The 21,217-nt window shown below is 44.6% G+C and overlaps 1 protein-coding gene across 1 annotated transcript in view; it reads right to left on the reverse strand.

Annotated features, from left to right (window-relative positions):
• CLSTN2 (calsyntenin 2) overlaps window positions 1-21,217 on the reverse strand; it is a 731,451-nt gene that overhangs the window by 520,144 nt on the left and 190,090 nt on the right. The gene's annotated exons all lie outside the window — the stretch shown is intronic.

Here is a 21,217-nt window from a genome sequence, read left to right on the forward strand (position 1 = left end):
ACAATGTTGTGATAGTTTCAGGTGGACAGACAAAGTGACTCAGCCATACATATACAAATATCCATTCTCCCCCAAACTCTCCTCCTATCCAGGCTGCCACATATCACTGAGCAGTGTTCCTTGTCTATACAGTAGGTTAAAAAAGACTTTTTTTTTTATGGTCTGTTTTTCTCATGTTCTGGCTCCAAAAGCATGTTTGCAAAGAGAAACTTTCTACCATGATTTTTCCATAGCATCAATAAGTAGGCTCTGGCCAGAGCCCTAAAGAGCAGACAGCTGCCTTTTTCTCATGACGCTTGCTCAGTTAGACATTCAATCTTAGTCCAAGTTCCTCTTGCCTTTGCTCAGAACCCAGCACTTGCCCAGGTCTATATGCATCCATGAGAAGCTCTACTTAATAGAGGGATGAAAGACTCCCGATGATTGAGTTTACAAAGGAAGTTATGGCCCTGTACATAGTGTACAGTATGTGGCTGCCTGCATCTCTACCACATTCTCCTTGAAATTTCTCCATGAAGATGTATTCCTGTGATTTATAAGACTCCTTATTATTGCAGGTTTCAAAGATGTATATATTACACCAAGAAATTTAGGGGAAAAGCAATTATTTGGAACATAGTGAAAAACATGCTTTTCATATTTGCTCCTCTTCCCTGTTACTTCACTTCATCAGTGATTTCAAAAGCAAAATAAGCTTCAAAAATACAAGTATTCCTGAAATCCCTTAGAAGATAAGCCATTAGAGTAAACTTTCTCTTTTCTTTGCCACTGCTCTCAGAACAGAGGTGAACATCCCATCAAAATGGTGCTTTATCTTCTTCTCAGGCAGGAAAGGGAAGCAGATTCTGTTTTCAAGAAAGACAGTGGGTTCAACAAACTAAGAATTCCCCCCATTTCTTTGACTGGAGCTTTGAGCTGAGCCAGGCCAGTGACGCTCGGCATTTTACTAATTTTGCACACACTTTTGTATAGTTAGGGTTAATCCACACAGGCCTCAGAGAGGATGTGGAGAAAAGGTATTCCTTGTATACTGCTGGTGGGAATGTAAATTGGCGAAGCCACTGTGGAAAACATTATGGAGGTTCCTCAAAACACTAGAAGTAGAACTACCATATGACTCGGCAATACTGCTCTTGGGTATATATCTGAAAAAACAAAAACACTAAATCAAAAAGCCACATGCACCCCAGTGTACACAGCTGCACTATTTACAACAGCCAAGATATGGAAGCAACCTTACTGCCCATCGACAGGTGAATGGACAAAGAAGGTGTGGTACACGTGTACAATGGAACACGTCAGTTCAGTTCAGCCGCTCGGTCGTGTCGGACTCTGTGCGACCCCACGAATCGCAGCACGCCAGGCCTCCCTGTCCATCACTAACTCCCGGAGGTCACTCAGACTCAAAGTCCATCGAGTCAGTGATGCCATCCAGCCATCTCATCCTCTGTTGTCCCCTTCTCCTCCTGCCTGCAATCCCTCCCAGCATCAGAGTCTTTTCCAATGAGTCAAGTGTTCACATGAGGTGGCCAAAGTACTGGAGTTTCAGCTTTAGCATCATTCCTTCCAAAGAAATCCCAGGACTGATCTCCTTTAGGATGGACTGGTTGACTCTCCTTGCAGTCCAAGGGACTCTCAAGAGTCTTCTCCAACACCACAGTTTAAAAGCATCAATTCTTCGGTGCTCAGCTTTCTTCACAGTCCAACTCTCACATCCATACATGACCACTGGAAAAACCATAGACCTGACTAGACAGACCTTTGTTGGCAAAGTAATGTCTCTGCTTTTGAATATGCTGTCTAGGTTGGCCCTAACTTTTCTTCCAAGGAGTGTCTTTTAATTTCATGGCTGCAGTCACCATCTGCAGTGATTTTGGAGCCCCAAAAAATAAAGTCTGACACTGTTTCCACTGTCTCCCCATCTATTTCCCATGAAGTGATGGGACCAGATGCCATGATCTTCGTTTTCTGAATGTTGAGCTTGAAGCCAACTTTTTCGCTCTCCTCTTTCACTCTCATCAAGAGGCTTTTTAGTTCCTCTTCACTTTCTGCCATAAGGGTGGTGTCATCTGCATATCTGAGGTTATTGATATTTCTCCCAGCAATCTTGATTCCAGCTTGTGCTTCTTCCAGCCCAGCATTTCTCATGATGTACTCTGCGTATAAGTTAAATAAGCAGGGTGACAATGTACAGCCTTGACGTACTCCTTTTCCTATTTGGAACCAGTCTGTTGTTCCATGTCCAGTTCTAACTGTTGCTTCCTGACCTGCATACAGGTTTCTCAAGAGGCAGGTCAGGTGGTCTCAGCCACAAAAAAGAATGAAAGTTTCTTACTTGCAGCAAATTAGAGGACTTGGAGGGCACTATGCTAAGTGAAATAAGTCATGCAAAGAAAGACTAATACTGCATGATATCACTTATATTTGGAATCTAAAAAAGTACAACAAACTAGTGAATATAACAAAAAAGAATCCAACTAACAAATATAGAGAACAAACTTGTGGTTACCAGTAAGAAGACAACATATGGATAGGGAAGTTAGAGGTACAAATTATTAGGTATAAAATAAGCTGTAAGTGCTTTTGTACAATCCAGGAAATATAGCCAATATTCTATAATAACTATAAATGGAGTATAACCTTTAAAAACTGTGCATCACTATTTTATACCTGTGACTTATATAATATTATACAGCAACTACGCTGCTGCTGCTAAGTCGCTTCAGATGTGTCTGACTCTGCGACTCCATGGACAGCAGCCCACCAGGATCCTCTGTCCACAGGATTCTCCAGGCAAGAATACTGGAGTGGGTTGCCATTTCCTTCTCCAATACAGCAACTGTACTTCAATCTAATAAGACACTCACGAAAAAAAGTGCAGAGGCCCGGGGGTCAGACTTTGGGTTTGAAGCCAAATTTTGCAACTCACAAGCTATATGGCCATGAGTAACTCACTTGCACTCTCTAAACCTCAGTTTGTTTCCTCATCTGTATGGGATCATTCCAGGGATGTTCTATGCATGCATGTATACTAAGTCACTTCAGTCATGTCCCACTCTGTGCGACTCCATAGACAGCAGCCCACCAGCCTCCTCTGTCCCTGGGATTCTCCAGGCAAGAACACTGGAGTGGGTTGCCATTTCCTTCTCCAATGCAAGCATGCATGCTAAGTCGCTTCAGTCGTATCTGACTCTGTGCGATCCTACGGACAGCAGCCCACCAGGCTCCTCTGACCACAGGATTCTCTAGGCAAGAATACTGGAATGGGTTGCCATTTCCTTCTCCAAGGGATGTGCTAAGGATTAAGCAAATAAGAGAGTGCATATAAAGCCCTCAGCACAGTGGCTGCTGGTACAGAGCGAGAACTCCATAAACTACGATGCTGTTTCTGGCTAGCTGCTCCCATACATGAACCTTGCCTTTAAACCTTATTTTGACTACTTGAAGGGATGGGCCGTTTTTCTCATATCGTAGATCCAGGAACACATGAGTATAGGTGCTAAGCAAGGTCTTGCAGACTGATGTGTTGTTGAATCAGGAGGTGGGGAAAAGAAGAAAGAAAGCTGAGCCTAGGTAAGAAGGAAGCCCTCAGGGAGGGAAGGGGTTGTCTTCCCTGCAGAGGTGGTGGCACTTTCCATGCTGAGACATCCTGGTTCAGACCTAAACAGGGACTCCCTTCCTCTATCACATGGCTTTAGACTTGTCTCAAAGCAATCTCTGCTTAAGGGGCCTCCCCAAGTCCCTGGTGACCCATGTTTTCACTGGAGAGATCATCTCTCTGACTTGGCTAACAAAGATGGAGTCTTTCTGAGCCCACATCCATGAGCTCATTCCCGTGGGCTGGGGGGATCTGTCAGGAGGAGATGAACAACAAAACACAGTCTCCAATGGGGAGGGCAGAGCAAGAACTGACACATGGGACAGGACATGGGTCTGTGTCTGCGGGGACAGGGATAATATAAGGCATAAAAAGAGAGATGTCATCTCTGGGCACAAGACTATTTCAGACTATCCAGCAGAATCACTGTCCCTCCATGCAGCTCAGAAAGAAAGCCCATGAGATGGGAAGTGACACAGGCTGAGCCTTGAAGATGAAACTTAATCCCTTGAGGAGAATGGGGTTGAGGATCCCAGGACCTTCTGAGAGTACAATCTGTAATTCTATCCTGGTCTAGGAGTTAGCAGGGGAGCAAAGCATGAAGCCATCACCTGGCCTTCCAGAGGGTCATTGTCTGGCTGGGAAGCCAGCGTTATCAGAGGCTGAGGGGCATCAGAGAGAACTCAGGACTGAGAGTAAGTCAAATCCCTCCTGCCGGCATGACTGAGGTTGGTGAACCATGAGGAATGCTGATTTTCCTATATTTATGATAGAAACCATCATCGTCATATTATCATCATCCCAGTGGTTGCAGCAATACACTTACCTTTCAAGGGGATAATTTTAGAGCATTCATAGTTAGCTTTTTAATTTTTCTTTAATAAGAACAAATAAAAGCATTCAGAGGAAGAGCAAAATGAAAAGTCCTGACCTTAGAATTAAAGCTCTCTTCTCTCTACTGAAGTGTAGAAATTAAGTTCTTAATTTAGTAACATGGTGCACCATTGTGTTTAATGTTTACATTTCCCTCTTTGCTTATTGCCAAGATATTACTATGCAAATATGCTCTGAGGTTACTTTTGCAAAATGGCCCATTCCCTGATCTTATCCACTTCCTGTATGAGTGGTCAGAAGTGGGCAACTCTTTAGAGGAGGCTAATCATCTTAACATCCATTTGGAACTCAAGAAATTCATTCTGATTAAAAAGCCCAAGGAAGCACAGACTCATCTAAGTGCCATGCTTTTCAAAATAAAAGAATTGAGAAATTCAAGGTAAAACATGAATATTAAGGTGGAATTATTTTGATATTTGCAGATTGGAAGATGAGTGGTGCGCCTGACTTAAAATCTCCAGCCCTTGAACATAAAGAAATATTTTAGAAAACCTGGACATAAAATTGGCATACACAAGTCTGAAAGTCACTGTTCTGGGAAGCAGATGGGGGTTAGCAAAACAAGGGAGTTAGAGGGATTATTGTGATCAAATGGCCAAACTGGGAGGAAACCTGGAAAGCTTTAAAAAATTCCTTTCAGTTATTACAGAGGAAAAGGAGCCCAGAGAAAAGCATGGCTTCCTAGGTCCCCTGAGTGTTGATTGCAAAGTCAGAACCAAGCACGGCCTCATGACTAGGTCACATGAAACCCAAGTCTTCACTGTCACTTTTGCTCTAGGCTGAGCCTTTGGTTCCTGTCTCTATGCTGCCAGAAATTCTTCTTCTGGAAATAGGGGGCCTTTCCACCACCCTGGGAACTTCCTCAGTTGCCTCAGAATTTTCCCAGCCCTTCTGAAGAGCTACACAGAAGCCAGTGTTTTAATAGAGCAGAGCCACCATGGGGAATTCCCTAAACTTCAATAGCCTTGGAAAGACCAAAGAGCCACATGTAAGTGGGTACATGCAGTTCAAACTTGTGTGTTTAAGGATCAACTGTACTGTGCTGGTAAAAGCTGTGGAGAGACAGGCAGTGTCCTTGAAATCTTTCTGATGGGCAGCATGACAATAGTATCAAAATTGTATACGGGTTTACTTTCATATACAGCAATTCCATACTTGTAGAAATTTATGTGTGTAAAATGGTGTTTGTATAAAGTTATTCATTAAAGCAATTTTTATGTATCAAAAAAAAAAAAACAAAAAAACAAAGAGCCATCTTTTCAGAAAAGGCTCCTGGCCCCATCACACTCATCACTCACCTCCAGAGCCAGTAAGAAGGAGCCTCTCCACCCACTTCTTCCTAATCTGGAGCCAAATATCCCCTCGGTCAGGCAGGAGCACTTCTCTCATGAAAACAAATCAAGGCTCCTCAGGGCACAGGTCTCTCTAAGGCTTCCCCGAAGTAGGAGCGCTAGACTTTCCTGGGAAGAAGAGACAGCCTGCCAGGAGATCAGTTGTCTCAGAAACACCTGACTTTCTGGGGCCACAGAGAGCACCCCACCCCTGAGGCTAGCAAGCACACAGCAGGGACGAGACAATGGTGCCATGGTTTGCTGTCCTATCTGGGCAAGGAAGAGACAGCAGTCATGTCCATACATAATGTGCCGAGAGCCAAGAAAGGTCCCTGTCCTCAGAACCAATGCCCTTAGCCATGAACCACAATGCCTGGGATTCCACCTGTCCTCATCTTTTGTGTTCAAATCTGAGTTTTACCACTTCACAGCTGCCTGGCTTGAGTAAGTTACTGGACCCCTCTGAGGCACACTTTCCCCACCTTTAAAATGGGATCATGATATCATGATCCCCAGCTCATAGAGCTGTCCCCAGGATGAGAGGCATAAGGGGAGCGCTCCCTGGCATCCAGTAGGAATACAACCAATGCTGGTCCCTTCCTTTTCCCTTTGGCTGAAGGGCTTCCCTTTCTGGGTCTATCTTTTAAAGTATTTATGTCCAAAGAGGGTGATACATGGTAAGTGTATTCAGGTGAGTGTTCCTTGCAAGAAGAGATTGGACTCCAATCTTAGGGGCAGCATTGGGCTGGCAGGAGAGATAACTTTCTGGAAAAGGGATGCTGGAGAAGGGTTGGGGGTGGAGGGTGGCTTAGCCTCACTGCCACTGTGGCAGCTGCCCAGGTTCCATTGGCTCCAAGAATCCCTAAAGAGCTTTCTCCGTAAGACTTGGGCAGGTATGATGGAGGCTGTGATTTTTAAATAATCACACATAATATGATATTAAGTACTGAAGTTTAAAACTTTAAAGAGCAAACATAGTTGATGCCAAACACCCTCCAATTTCTCCGTGAGAGCTAGGATGGAAGTTTTGAGATGGCCCATGTCAACTTCCTGACTTGCTGATATGGTAGTTCTACCCATATGTGCATAATTACTGAAAGAGTCAACATTAACATTTCAGAAGAAGATCCCACGTGGAGAATCCAGTTCTGTATTTTCTACAAAGTGGAGAGAAATACCCAGTGCCTGGAACACAACATACACGCACACTGTCTTCTCCCTGGGCACACTTATCTATCCTCCACTGCTCCGGTAGAGCAGTGTAATGGGAATGGTGGGCTCAGCTCAGTTGTCTCTCCTTAGAGAAGTTCCTTAACCTTTTTGAATTTCCTTTTTCTGAGTTATGGAATTGGGAGAAGAATGCCTATGTTCCTGCATTTTTGTATTAAAAGAACAAGGAGAAAAGAAATCATTTTATTAATTCCCAATAGAATGATGAACCCTTTCCTCTCAGGGTAACAAGGGGAGCAACCTTAGAGAGTGTTCTAGCTCCTGCATCCTTCCTTGGGTTCCGCTCCAAGGTGAAGGGGTGAGGACCCAAACCCTCCCCTGCCTGAGGACTTCAGAGAAAAGAAGAGCCACTGGCTAATTAGACAAGCAAGGAAGTTTCCTTCTGCTGGAGGGTTTAGATACAGGTGTACTCAGAATATTCCTGCCACCCTGGAGAGATGAATATGCAGATGTCTGATCCAAGAGTCCTCGCTTAAGGCACCAGGCGAGTCTGCACTCACACTGGGCGCAGGGAATGCTCCCCTGAAATCTGGCCTTAGGAGACTCTTCCCTGGAGCTGTCCTCAGATGTCCCAGAACAACAGGGACACCCAGAGCTCCTCCCCTCTGAAGGAGGGAGACTTCAGGAGAGCTGGGGAAGAGGGTCCAGGGAAAGAGCCACTTCCTGTGTTAGAGGAAAAGGGTAGGGAAGACTCTGATAAGAGAGTGGAGAGTCAAAACCAAAGAGTCCAAAGTACAGGCTACTTTGGGGGAGCCATGGCAGGATGTGGGGACCCTCCAGACAGATGCCTTTACCAAGAACCACATCACGGCCAGAGTGCCCTGTGGGCCATGCAGAAATTCCAGTCGTTCTCTCGCCTGTCTTTTCCCAGCTGTTGCAGGACTCAGCAAAAGACTCCATCTAGGGTGCTAGTCCTTTTAGACAGACCTTTTCTCATCACTTCACGACACTGAGAAAGTAAAAGTGTAAAAAAGGCAAAGTTGTCACATCACTAATTGAACAAAGTGAGTTTCCACTTAAAAGCCTACCCTCCCCGACCCCCACCCTCCCCACTTAGCAAGAGAGTCGGGGAAAAATACTCAACACTTGCCTTAGCACACAGGCACAGTCATAACACCATTTTTATTAAATATAAGAGAAAATGAGCATGCTTCTATACTTTTTAATTCTATTTTTCATGACAGTGTTCTAAATGCCCATTCTGCAATTTCGGTATCTTGTTTTTACAAAAGTCTATTTTGAAAGTGGCCTTTCTTCCATATAAATTATACAGGGCCTTGTGCACTGTCCACCACAGTGTGATGGTTTGGGGAGACTTAACTGACCCTCCCATCTCCTTGTGGGCCATCCTGGAGAGCGACTTTGTTTTTTAGAATTCCAGGCAGAAACTAGAATGTGGTGCCATGCCCAGGACATAGGACACCAGGACAATTAAGGCCAGACCTCCTGCTCCATCCTGGGTGGCAGGGAGGCAGCCCTCCAGAATGACAGGTGTCCAGCCGGCACGGTCCAAGTGGAGGACCAGGACACAATTCTGGGCTCTCTTTGCCATGGGAAGAAAGCTCTTTCGGATCCAATCTGCCCTTTCCTGTGGGAGTTCCAGCAGGCTTTGAAGAGGTTTCCTGGAATTGACTCACTGGGAGGAGTGCATGCCAGGGATGATGTGGGTCCCAGGGGGACCTCTCTCCCGAGCAGAAATGGGCCTGGTCATCTATCACTTGGAGAACCTGTCCACCTGCAAGGTGTGTTGCTCAGGGTTGGATCATGTTATGAGAAAGAATAGGTGGAGGCTCTAGAGACCAGATCTGACATGGGAAGGCAGCCTCAAATGCCTGCCATACACATGAAAAGGCAGGAACCCCTGCTGGTTTTCCCCAAGGAAGTGACCATGCTCTGCAGGTGCTCTGTAGGTGACCCCAGGCCTGCCACCTTGGCCCCCACAGACTGAGTGGGGCGGTGGGTGTTGGGGGTTACATGGAAGGAGATGGGACTCAGGCCCCACCATCTCTTAGATCACAGAGCAGGATCTGTGTTCAAAGGGGACCCTGTGTGCTTCATGGCAACAGACAGACCCACAGCAGCCTTCTCTCGGGGGTGGTACAGATGCCAAAGAATGAGGGAAAGCAGGTCTTGTCCCCAGACACAGAGGTCAACGCCAGGAGTATACGAGGCCTGCTACATCCTCCAGTCTTGGGCTAGCAGGAAGCCAGGGTACCAGGGGTCTGGTCAGACAGCATCGACACAGCCTGCCATTCCTGGGGAAGGCTCCCGTTTCATGGAAGAAGCCTGGCACAGAATAGATGCTCAGCAAATATTGTCTGATGAGTGACTCTATGAAATCAGCCTAGTGTTGATGCCAGTGTTGATGCCTTTCACTGTGCTCTGAGGACAGGAGAGCACGAAGCTCAGTGGCATGGGAGAAACATAACATGGTCCCTCCTGGACTAGGGGACTGCAGGCCTGGATGATGAGGAAAGGCAGTTACCATCCATGACCACCAAAAAAGTATCAAAATGTGCGTCATATGTGGGACCTTCAAATGTTTGAGTTGAGACAGTTTCCAGCTGACTTAGGGTACAATGCCTTCATTCCAGGAACTCTGTTCATACTTGGGGCATGAACTTTGACAAAAACCTGACGTTCAACCAGGCTGTGTCATGAGTATGGTTATTAACAGGTGCCTGAATGCACTTCATCAAGAACTTTGGTAAAATAGCTAAGTCAGAGAGATCCGAGTATTTAAAGATGATGCATCTTAACAGGATGCATTTAAAGAAATAAGTTTCTGAATAAAAGTGTTACTTATCTCACTAATTCTTAACTGCTCTTATTCACTGCTTAACTTAAACCTGGAACTATCTCAAGCTTTGAATAGAGTACCTCTTTCTGAGTCACCCAAGTCCTTGTCCTGGAAAAAGATTCCTTCCATGTTAACAACAAAAATTCAGGTTTTGCCTTTTGTTTTCTGTTTGAGCAACAGCTTCTTTTTTTTTATCCTGGCTTTGGGCTTTTCCAAATTATGAAAATAATTCGGTGATCAATCAATGTGTATTTTGGTATAAGCAGAATTATCACACGTTGTGTAATTGATGTGGCTGTAAGATCAGCCCAAAGGACCCTGCTCTACTGTGAAGCCAGCAAGCTTGGGGTAGGAAGCAAGAAAAGTGGAGGACTCCTCTCTGCCAGACATCCCTTAGTTGGCAACAATGAAATAATCCTAGGTCTTTTCTCACATTTGTGCTAGGAACAGGAGAGAAACGTTTACAGCTGGCAGCTCTCCATTGGAGAACAATGACCCTGCAAGTGCGGGTGGTACACTGCAGAGAGTTTCTCTTTCTCCCATGCCCCCAGCTTGCGGTTCTGTTTTAAAAAAAAAAGGGCAGGAGGGAGGGACTATCTCTGGAAGAATCCAGGTTATCCTTTGAAGGGGGCCATTCGACCCTTATCTCGGTTGGAGTCAGCAGGGTGACAGATATCCTTACCAACCACATGAGAGTGAATTGCACAAGTTGGCAATATCCTGATTAAAGTCGTACACTTCCTTCCATTCTGGCTAAAATGACCAATCTTTACTGTGAACAAGTATCTCCTTGTTCCCTGATAAGAACTAGGTGAAGATAAAGTTCTAATCGGCTTCCACGGTTCCTGCCACCATCTCCATCCGTCATGCTCCAGCTCCCGGGAGAGCAGAATACTGTTTGTACCAAAGTTTTTCAAGGGCTGGCAGGTGTTCTGTGCTCTATGGCTGCAAGGTCTTGGTATTGTGAAGGCTTTTTGCTTGTCTTTATCTTCCCTCCCCAACGAGTTCAAAAACTTCTTGAGAGTCCAACTGGGACTGAGTACACAGTAGGTCCTCTAAAAAGGCCTACCCCATTGACTATGATTCCCAAAGGCTTCAGCAAAGCCATGGAAAACAAGAGGAGAGAACATCTCCCCCACCCTCCCCAGAATTGACAAACTAGACATGGCTGAGTACACTTCCTGGTTCAGACTTCATTTGATGTCTCATAACTAAGATTCTGAGATCACAGCTAAAATGCTGTCTTCAAAAGGAGGTGAATGTATAAGTCACTTATCCATGCAGCTGATGGAAAGATAAATGTATAATGTCTAAATGATACCACAAAGAGCCTGTGATGATGGAGCTAGAGGCACTGCAGCAGGAGGGGGAGGCTGAGGGAAAATTGTGAACAGAGACTTCCTGTTTCCCCTGAGAGCTCACTGCGGAGGATGTGGCTGCCTCCCCCCTACTCACAGTAAGCCAGCTGTGCCTCATTTACTCAGTTCTGCAGCACGTGTGTGAAGGCAGCGTGAAGGCAATGCAGAAATTAGCAACCCCTCGCTTGGCTAAAGGGACAGCCAGCATCTTGTCAAAAGAAGATTTCTCCAGGCATTCCATCCAGCTGCTGCAGACCTCAAACTGAGCTACAACTGATGTCTGGACTCTGTGAGCATGGTCAGGCCCAGGAGAGGTCTGCCTTCAAAGTACTGTGAAATCATAATGTCAGCTGACACCTTTAACAGAGCACCTATTCTCTTTCAGGTAATGAGTTGCGTGATTTTCATACTTTATTTCAAATATTCACAACAAAGATAGTAATATCCCTATCTGATAGGTAAGAAATCAGAGTCAAAAGAACTGAGTAAATTGCTGGTCATACAGTATGTCTTAGACCCTAGATTCGGAACCCCAATTTGACTCCACTGCTCTTTTCAATGACTGGTTGTTCTGTAACAATTATACCTACTAATTCTTCATTTATTGCATGTACCTCAGTTCTGAATCCTATCTTTAGAGTTCTCTTTCCAAGTTCTCCACCTTCAGCTGGGTGGAGCTCAGGTTTCTATTTCCCAGCTTCTAACACCAGTATCATTAAGAACATGAAATAACAAAGGAGCCATCTGGGTCATGGGAAGACACTGGCTTCTGGTGGAGATTTTGTTTTCTTTACAAGGAAATTACCTCCCACTTACAGGAAATCTTGCTAGGCAATGCACAGTATGATTATTAACGTTTCTGCTTAGAATTAGAGGCAAGATTCTCTGCAATATGTCTCTCGATCTGCACCTTGCCTTACTTTCCTAGGTCCTGAAGTAGGCTACTTAGTCTCCTCAGAGCCCTCTACGTGATGTATGTGGCCTGGCTTGAAATGACCAACAAAAGAGCAGTGCCCATGGAAGCTTTGGGTTGGCTGAAAGGACACCTGAGGGGAAAGTCCAACACTTTCAGCCTTTAGACAGGTCCCTGCAAGATCTGACTGCCAAAGAAATTAGGAGCAAGAGCAGCATGCTCTGCCTCAGCGACATCTCCTCACAGGGTGTCCCAGAGCCCTGCCAACAGAATGCCCCAGTCTCCTCAATCCACCTGTGGTTCCTGTGCTCACCTCACCCCTAACCCGACACAGTCATTTTATTCAAGGTTGGCAAACAGATTTCATCTACTCTGCCAGCTCTAATTGAACCTGCAGCATCACACTGTGAGGAATTCATGACAGAAATGCTTTAGACAGCTAAAAATGTGCATCTCTCACCCTCCCTTGCAGGCAGGGATGGCCATGGGCCCAGTTCTTACAGTAGAAATGGAAGCAGCAATCTGGTGAGTATAGTGGATTGAATACGTCCTCAAAGATGTGGCCATGTCTAGGACTCTGTGAGGAATCCCTGATGGCTCAGACAGTAAAGAATCTGTCTGCAATGCAGGAAACCCGAGTTCGATCCTTGGGTCAGGAAGATCCCTTGGAGAAGGGAATGTCAACCCACTCCAATATTCTTGTCTAGAGAATTCCAGGGACAGAGGAGACTGGCGGGCTACAGTCCCTGCGGTCGCAGAGTCAGACACAGCTGAGCAACTAACACTCTCACACTTTCAGGACCCTGTGACTGTGACCTTATTTGGAGATGGGGTCTTTGCCATGTACTTGCGTTAAGGATCTAGACATAAGACAATCCTGAATTATCCAAATTGACCCTAAACCTAATGGCAAGTGTCCTTATAAGGACACACCGAGGAGAGGCTCACAGAGAAGAAAAGGCCAGGCGGAGATAGAGTCAGAGATGCGAGTGATGGAGCCACAAACCAAGGACTGCCTGGAGCAACCAGAGCGAGAAAGGATTGTTCCCTAGAGCCCCGAAGGACCCCAGATCTACAGACACTTTGATTATAGACTTCCAGCCTCCAGGGTATGAGAGAAGAAATCTCGGTTGTTTTAAGCCATGAAGTTCACGGTAATTTGTTACTGCAGTCCTGGAAAACAAATGCAGTGGGACTTGCAGGTTGCTGCTTTTGCTGTTGTTCAGTTGCTAAGTCATGTCTGTTTCTTTGCAACCCCATGGACTGTAGCCCACCAGGCTCCTCTGTCCATGGAATCTTCCAGGCAAGAATACTGGACTGGGTTGTCATTTTCTCCTCTAAGGGATCTTCCTGACCCATGGATCGAACCTGTGTCTCCTGCAGCGGCAGGTGGATTATTTACCACTGAGCCACCAGGCAAGCCTGGGACTTTCAGGAGAGCTCCTTAAAAGGTAGCACAGATCATTCATATCTGCCCAAGGGAAGAAAGCCGCTATTGGATGAGACTGTCTGAGCCATGCATGGACCAGAAGTTCTAATGTCCTTCTCTGGGCTCTGGCATCTGGCTCACCTCTCACTCAGCTAATTGTCCCAACATTAGACTCTTCTTGCCTCAAGTGGCTACATACGACCTCAGCTCTAAGTATCACTTGAATCTGGTTTAATCCTAGGTTTGTGATCTGCCCCAGAAAGGGTTTGCTCTTTTCTTTTTGACATGGCAGTCTAGTGAACTTCACCTCTCCCCCTGCTACTGAGTGGGTTTTCCCAAAGTTTCTGTATAAAATAAAATAATAAATCATAATACTTTTAGGAGCACAGAGTTTACAGCTAAGTAATTTAGGACCATGGAATAAGTTCTTTGGAAGCCAGATAGAAAAAAATCAAGGGACTTCATGTCTACTATGAAACAGTGAACTACATCCAGAGGATTATATGTTTTTTAGTATTTTATAATTTTCTCCAAAGCCACAGGAATGACTAGAATCTCCAGGAGAAAAAAAAAAATTTATTGCCTTCAAAATAGTAAATATGCAGTGTCAATACATTTCCAAACAAACATTTTGATTAAATCATTAATGTCACGTAATAGCTCTTTCTCTCTCCCTATGTCCTGCTGAAGGATTTAACATCAAGCAATTCAACAGTGACAGCTGGCGAGAAATCAGCTTTGAGATTTCTCATTAAAAGTAATGCTGTGTTAGTAGCCAAATACTCGGAAATGTGAAATGTTAAAATTTAATGGTGCGGAAAAGGCTTATTCTAACTTTGCAGATTGTACCATATTTTTGGAAGTTGGTATAAAATACCAGTTCGGATCATGGAAGGCCAAGTGTGGTTGTAAAAACAACAGGGGTTTGCAGAAGTCCGTACCCACCAAGCTGTAAACCTGACTGTGGTTTGCTTTGTGAAGTTCTTAAAACTTCCCATTGGCTCTCACCCTTGCCCAAAATAAAGTTTCCTCTGGTCTCTACTTCTTCTCCCTATGCTCTTCACCATTATTGGCCTTTAAGCTGAATAGGCAAATTTATTCAGTTTATATTCTCTTCCCAATGGTGTTTTCAGAAAAAGTCCTCCCAATATCTTATATCATTGTCTTGTGCAAAGCATTTGGGAAATTCATTTCTCTAAGAGGAATAGCAGGAAATAAAGTTTCATTGTATTTTACATGAAGAATAAAAATACTAGAACTCCCATCCAATGTAATCAAAGCTGCCTATTTGCATTTGGGGGACATAATTACATTCTTTATTTCCTGATCTTAAATCACTTCCTGAAAACCTCCAACACCTGTGACAATGAAAATGTACAACCACACAAAGTAGTCAGTGAATCCCATCTGTGCACTTTAAATACAGTGCCTTCCAGCCCTGTAATTGCACTGGAATTGAGGATAGATGGGAATAGGGGGTCTGTGTGGACCCTCTGGCCCACCCCATCTAGTTCTTTTCAAGAATTTGAAAGTGTGTGTACAACCATGTATTGTTTTGAAGAATTTGTGTGGTTTTACCTACATATTTCACATTAGCATGTCTTATCTCCCCAATTTGACTGTAAGCTGCTCAAGGGCACATAGTAAAGCCTGAAGAATATTAGCTGCTATAATCATTATTATGACACTGGTAATTCCAAGAGAAATGGAAGTCCCCTAAGTAAGGCTGGGCAAAGAAGTCCCTAAGCAGAAAAGCAAAATGTTTAGATCAGACAGTGGGTATATCTGTCCAATTTAAAGATGGAGTAGAGAGAAAAAAGGACTACTGGGCTTGGAAACAGGAAGTCACTCTAATCTTAGAAAAGTCATTTAAACCCAAAGTTTGGAGTGACTTTCATTCACTGTAAATGTGACCACCCAAACCTTTTGAGACTTCTCACCTTTATGTACAAAGGGAACGTGATAATAAAGTTGTTATTATATGTAATAATGTATACACAATACTCTATTTAATAGCATAGTTGTTATTTATATTAGAAAAATACACACAGAGTCCCTGGTACATTATAGGTACTCAAAAAGTATCCATTCATTTGAGATGATAAAGCTATAATATACCCAATATTGGGGCTGGAAGAAATCTGAGACCTCAGCTGATACAAACTCCCCTCTAATAAATGAAGAAAGCATGGCTCAGAGAAGGAAGATGAACTGCCCAAGTTTAACCAGGAACTAGACTGCTCAGGGTTAATGGCAGAGCAAAGGCTAGAACCTCAGTGTCCTGCACTCACACCCTGGCTCTGTTTACCCTGCCCATTACCCTTCTCACTTCATGCCTCTTCCAACAGAACACCAAGTCCAGGAGAATTAGAACTGTCCCTTCTTTTGTTTTCTCCATAGCACAGCACACCAGTCTAGGCTAAGAGACCACAGATCTCTTATAAGATGGAAACAAGACCAATTCCAAGTCAAGGGCCTGAGTACCCTGCCCAGTGTCCAACATGGGCCATATCTATCTCTGGGCATTTTCAAAGGAGGCTTTGATGGATCTCCATCAGTACTGAGGCACACATCAGCTAATGATCCTAACTAATATGGTCCTGGGTCAAGACTTAGAAGACTTCCCACAACCTATCACCCTAGAAGAAGCCATGGGATGGGAACCAGTCATTCATCAGAAGAGGAGAATACCAGGAAGGTATTTCTGCCTAAGACCCTCTCCCAGCACCCTACCACCAATGTCACAGTCTACCAGCAGAGCTTCATCCCTTTCCTTATGCCATTTATCCTCAGGCACATCACAAAAGCTCTGAGAAGATGAAATGTCCTGCAGGGCTTCCCAGGTGGCACAGTGGGTAAAGAATCTGCCTGCAATGCAAGAGACGCGGGTCTGATGCCTGGGTCAGGAAGATCCCCTGGAGGAGGGCATGGCAACCCACTCCAGAATTCTTGCCTGGAGAAATCCATGGACAAAGGAGCCTGGTAGGCTACAGTCCATAGGGTTGCAAGGAGTCGGACAGGACTGAAGCAACTGAGCATGCACGTGTGCACACACACTGTCCTGTAAGCCATTAATGTCAATTGGGATATCAGAAACCTTCACCAAGAAAGCTGGGAAACTTCTAAGTAAAACAGCATGTTCATTAGATAGCACCAGCTTGAAAGGGGCAGGACGGGCAGCAGAATTGGTTATGCCCTGAGCTATTTAGGGAGCTGGAGATGGAGGGAAACCACTGGACAGCAGAGAGAAAATGAGATTTCAGAAGCAGGAAGGCAGGAGGAAATATGATGCGCTCTGAGAACTCTGAAACTACACTTTGGAGTCATTTGGTAAAATCAAATGGCTTTCTCTTGGAATCTATTCTCTGGGAAAGTCTCTTTCATTTTTTCAAGAAGTTGACTAAATTGTCATCCAGCGTCCTTAAATTCCCTCATCTACCCATTGTGCTTTATCTCCTAGGAGAGCAGCTTGACACAACTGCACAAGCATTAGAAACAAGAGCCATCACAGACAAATCAACAGCAACCCACTCACCGACAGAGTGGGTGCCAGCATGTAGCTCAATTATTTCCAAGTCCTAAAGCTAATTTACAGGGTTTTGAGTGGCTGTCGCTGCCCTTGGAAAACACATAGCACTAAAGAGACACAGATGTTGGTCACCAATCATTGCCATGGTCTCCAGGCACCAGGTGTTCCTTCCCACTCACTCTTTCTCCCCTATTTCTGCAGAAATTTGAGGCTAGCATGACCAGTACTTCCCAACACCAGACAACGTCTCTGTCTTCTTTCTGAGAACGGGGGTGGTGTTTGTAGCTGAAGAGGAACACTATTAATAATCATACCAAGGCTTGATGCTAATTATTGTGTAAGGCACAAAATGCATGTCACTTGCTCTCCATCAGCTGACACTTTCAGGAGTTCAGTTCAGTTCAGTCACTCAGTCGTGTCTGACTCTTTGCGACCCCATGAATCACAGCACGCCAGGCCTCCCTGTCCATCACCAACTTCTGGAGTCCAACCAAACCTATGTCCATTAACTCAGTGATGCCATCCAACCATCTCATCCTCTGCCATCCTCTTCTCCTCCTGCCTTCAATCTTTCCCAACATCAGGGTCTTTTCAAATGAGTCAGCTCTTTGCATCAGGTGGCCAAATATTGGAGTTTCAGCTTCAGCATCAGTCCTTTCAATGAACACCCAGGACTGATCTCCTTTAGGATGGATTGGTTGGATCTCCTTGCAGTCCAAGGGACTCTCAAGAGTCTTCTCCAACACCACAGTTCTAAAGCATCAATTCTTTGGCCCTCAGCTTTCTTTATAGTCCAACTCTCACATCCATACATGACCACTGGAAAAACCATAGCCTTGGCTAGATGGAACTTTGTTGGCAAAGTAATGCCTCTGCTTTTCAATATGCTGTCTAGGTTGGTCATAAAAGGCAGAAAATGCATGTCACTTGCTCTCCATCAGCTGACACTTTTCACTTGCTCTCCATCAGCTGACACTTTTAGGAGTAGAATAGTTGTTAACAGCCCACTGGTTTTGTCCATTCTCTAGTGACACTGGGCTTCCCTGTCTACACACACTGTCCCTGTTAGAAGGAGATTATTATTGTTGTTTAGTCACTCAGTTGTGTCCAGTTTTTGCAACCTCAGGGACTGCAGCATGCCAGGCTTTCCTGACCTTCACCTTGAGTTTGCTTAAACTCACCCACTGAGTAAATGATGCCACCAACTCATCGTCTGTCTCCTCCTGCCCTCAACTGTGATATCTAAAGAATGTTTCATGTTTGACTTAAGAACATCAGGGAGCACAATCAAGCACCCTGCAGCACCAAATTACGAAGCAGGGCCACATAACAAGACAGTTTCAGAGACCGTCCTCCCTGGGTGGTGGTCATTCACGGAGAACCTTCAGAACAAAAGGCAATGTTGCAAATTCCATGCATTCCATTAATTCCATGACTGCTCCAAATCCCAAATACTCCTAATATGCAAGCAGCTTTGATGTGGTGTTTGGAGAAGGGACAGAACTCAATTGGAAAGGGACAGAGAAACTGAGCTCATACAATCTCACAAAATCTTTGTGCAAGGTTCCTATAGGATTGAGGATACCACCTGCCTCCCATAATGTGGTGACCTCATGCAGTCAATAAAATCTGCTTTAGTTTTTAGAATCCATCTTGGTCTTAACTGAAGGAACTTCAAGACCTCAGAAGGGCACTGAAAGTCACACCAGTCCTGGCAATGACTCTGGAGTCCTGGCTGCAGTCAAATCGCTGATGTATTAGACCATCATTCGCGCAAAGTTAGTTTGCTACACATGAAACCTGCCACAAGGAAAAGACAGTGTGCTCACAAGATCTCAGAACATGGCCAATTTCCCTACTCAAAGGGAGCATCTGGACATTATAACTTGGGGACACAGACCTTACAATGGGGAGTTTTTTCCAACTTTTTCCAATGTTTGTTGTCTTTGCTGCTGCAGACTGAAGGATATCGTTTGATACTGCACAGCACTCCAGTCCCTTAATTTCAGCACTTAAGATGTTGCCTTTTTAAATTAGAGTTTTGAGCGCCAAACAGTTCATTTGCTAACGTGTTTTCCCCTTCTTCCCTGCAGAGGCTCCTGCACCATTTGAAATAAAAACTCATTTCCTTGAATACATGGAATTGATGCTAATTAAAATGTCTGGGAGAGTTAAAGGAATCAGCCAGCCCCAGGAAAATAGGTCAGTTTTATTTTTCAAAGGGCATGGAGAGAAATTAAAATACCCTTAATTCAAGTCATAGACTTCATAGAGTCTGAAGCTCTTCTTGGAAAGTAAGAGAAAGAACATGCACTCTGAAGTCAGATATATGCAGGTTTGATGCTTTACTCTGGGTCTGCCTGATTCTGTGACCTTGAACAAGGTCCTCGGTTCTCTACCCCACTGGACTGGGAAGAGCTTTTAGGAGTGACTGTCAAGTTCATGCAGCAGATGCTTCTGCTTCTCCTCTGTCCTGGTGTTGGGGGTTGAGAGCTGGTGTCTCTCTTATAAGAAGAGTAATATTAGCGATGGAAAATGCAGTCCAAGCTCAGGTAATTGTTTGAATTTCTCCTATGGAGCAGATGGGCTGGCTTCAGAAGGAACTACACACTCTGTAGTGGGTCCCCCTGGGCACTGTCCCCAACACTTGAGCTCCACTCAGATTCCCTTCTCAGGTTCTTGCTGTATCTGGACACTCTTTGTACTTCTATTGGCTCCTTGTTCTTATTATTGACTTATCAACTCACTTCATTGAGTTATCCTTGTCTTAAGATATTATTACTTGTATCTGAGAAATAATTGACTTGGCATGTTCATTGCATGTATTTTAATATTCAATGAAATCAACACAGAACTATAAATCAGTCACATTCAGCCTGCACTATTCCAAATGCTTTTGCACACTGCTTGTTGGGAAACACTTCTCAAGGGGAGGGTGAGAATGGAAGATTATCATGGTTTCTTCCCAGCCAACCCTTAAAATGACCAGATCTGTGCTCCTCCCCTGGCCTCTGTGGATGCTGAGTCAGAGACCTCCCTGCACCCCAGACCCTCAGTTATTGGCCTTGGGAGACAATGAGACTCAACATCTAAGGATATGAGATGTACACAATCCAGAGAATCAGTGGGAACTTCACTGGACTCTGTTGTTTGAGGATAAGAGGGAAGGAGATGGGAAGAGAGCCTGGGGGTCAGTGGCAGAGAGGTTTAAAGAAGAGACTGAAAAGAGGGGCCAGAGAGGACACCTTCAAGCCAAAGAGGGTGTGGACTGGAGCTGGGTTCCCTCAGCTGGCTTGCCTGGCACTGCTACTGATTGCTTCTACTGTCACTTACTTGACTGGCTTTTACCTAGACTTAAGTAATAATATAATCAATCTGATTTCAGTGTTGACCATCTGGTGATGTCCATGTGTAGAGTCTTCTCTTGTGTTGTTGGAAGAGGGTGTTTGCTATGATCAGTGTGTTCTCTTGGCAAAACTCCATTAGCCTTTGCCCTGCTTCATTCTGTCCAAGGCCAGATTTTACCTGTTGCTCCAGGTATTGACTTTCCACTTCTGCTTTCCAGTCCCCTATAATGAAAAGGACATCTTTTTGGGGTGTTAGTTCTAAAAGGTCTATTAGGTCTTCATAGACTTGTTCAACTTCAACTTCTTCAGCATTACTGGTTGGGGTATAGACTTGGATTACCATGATATTGAATGGTTTGCCTTGGAAATGAACAGAGGTCATTCTGTTGTCTTTGAGATTGCGTCCAAGTACTGCATTTCGGACTCTTTTGTTGACCATGATGGCTACTCCATTTCTTCTAAGGGATTCCTACCCGCAGTAGTAGATATAATGGTCATTTGAGTTAAATTCACCCATTACAGTCCATCTTGGTTCGCTGATTCCTAAAATGTTGACGTTCACTCTTGCCATCTCCTTTTTGACCAATTCCAATTTGCCTTGATTCATGGACCTAATATTCCACATTCCTATGCAATAGTGCTCTTTACAGCATTGGACCTTGCCTCTACCACCAGTCATATCCACAACTGGGTGTTGTTTTGCTTTGGCTCCATCCCTTCATTCTTTCTGGAGATATTTCTCCACTGATCTCCAGTAGCATACTGGGCACCTACCGACCTGGGGAGTT

The sequence above is a fragment of the Budorcas taxicolor genome, chromosome 1 (genome assembly GCF_023091745.1).
Source record: "Budorcas taxicolor isolate Tak-1 chromosome 1, Takin1.1, whole genome shotgun sequence".
Lineage (NCBI taxonomy): Eukaryota > Metazoa > Chordata > Mammalia > Artiodactyla > Bovidae > Budorcas > Budorcas taxicolor.